We start from the raw sequence: 1,902 nt of genomic DNA, 5'->3' as shown, positions 1-1,902 counted from the left end.
CTAACATTCCCCCTCTGAAGAGGTAACCCTAAAATCTTTTAAGGATTAGATAAAAGCTCCCAAATATATCCAACATTTTCGGCCTTTGGAACGGAGTAGGTTGCTAAGAGGCCCAAGGACATTGTGAATTTTAGCCAATTCCTACCTCCTATTCTTATCACACCATCCTCTGAAGAGGTTACCAATTGCCAATAGGGAATTGGGACACCGACTGCTCTGGCTTCTTCCATGCTGAACAGGGACGCAGGGTGAGGCAATTGGAGTACCTCTTCAGTGGGTCTATCTAAAAGACTCCCATTGCATAACTCTTATCTTGAGGAGGAAAAGAAAGTCCTTGAATTGTGAATAGGAAATGCGAAGGAGAAGTAAAGGCAAGAATAATTAGTATTACAAATTCTAGACAGGGAACTAGAAGAAAGTCAGAACAGGGCAATTTTCAAATGTTCATATGAGAGTCCATTGGAATTTCTTGACAAGGGCTTCCAAAAGCATCCCTCTATTGGGTTCCTCATCTGGAGTCTAGAGTGATGGATTCAGGATTTGCTTTCATGTATTTTGATAGCTGTTGGAGTGGTTAGAATCAGTGTCAGTTCCCTCTCAAAGGCTTCTAGATAGGGGGAGAAAACAAATTTATCCATCATTTTAGAACAATAGCTGATTGTCTCCCTTAGCTACAGGTGGACACTACAGTATCGGAGACCAAGATTTGAAGTCTTACATCCGGGCAGCACTTTCTGCCCGGATAAAATCATCAATGAGAAATAATTGTCTAAATAACTTTTTTTTTTTTTTTTTGGCTTTTTGAGACAAGGTCTCCCTGTAGGTTCAGCTGGCCTGGATTCACTAATGGAGACCAGGCTGGCCTTGAACTCAGAGATCTGCCTGCCTCTGCCTCCCGAGTGCTGGGATTAAAGGTGTGTTGCCACCACACCTGGCTCTAAATAACTTTTTATATAAACTTAAGCCTAATGTCTGGGAGGCACAATCCCTTGAACAGTTAAAGAAATATATGATGACTTAACTCTTTGGCTATACTTTCCTTTTGGGTGTTTAAGACCATGCAGTTAGCCCAAATAAATCAATTTATTTTTATACTTAAGGTCATTTGAGGATCTGTTCCTTGGGGGTCACATGGGCTTGGGAGGAGCTCCTAGCTCCTTTCTTTTACCAGTTCCATCTACTGGAAAATAAAAGTCAAAGATCCTTCTCAACCATGTCTGGCTTCACTTGGAAGCGTGAATGAGATGTTTCCTCTGAGTTGATCCTCCTCTTTGTAGATTGGATTCTGGTTCAAGTCTATCTGGTGGAGTCTCCATGGCCTTCCTGAACAAGAGGACAGGTGGCTCACCACAGTTACAGGACATTTTGAGAGATGTTCCATAGTCCCCTTGAATTTAGTTGACCTTGGAGGGCAAGGGGCAAAAACTGTCCTTTAAGTCCCTCTGACCACATTAGTATAGGCCTCAAAGTATGGCTGTTAAACATCCAATAAGGTTAGTTCCACCAGTCTGTTACTTTTAATTATCATGTGCTATGTAGATAATAAGGCTTGGGTAAAAAACCAAATATTCTGAGATAAACTTTGACTAGACAGATATTTTGTTCCTTAAACTAGTTGACTAAACTATGACCATAGATGATAGGTAGAGATCGGGCGGGAGCGAGCGATGCGGATGGAGAGCACGAGCGGATGGATGAGGCACTGAGGCACAGATGGAATTCTCAGGCACAGATGGAATTCTCAGCGGGATACAGATTTATTTCGCGTGGGGCACCTTTCCCTCCGGGAAGGGAAAGATGTCAGGGAAAGGTGTCAGGGAAGGGAAGGGAAGGGAAGGGAAGGGAAGGGAAGGGAAGAATGTCAGTGAAGGGAAAGAAGTCAGCCCATGGGTTGTGAGCTGA

Source organism: Nannospalax galili, unplaced genomic scaffold (genome assembly GCF_000622305.1).
Source record: "Nannospalax galili isolate Female #2095 unplaced genomic scaffold, S.galili_v1.0 scaffold324, whole genome shotgun sequence".
Taxonomy (NCBI): Eukaryota; Metazoa; Chordata; class Mammalia; order Rodentia; family Spalacidae; genus Nannospalax; species Nannospalax galili.
Note: the sequence above shows the minus strand (reverse complement) of the source record.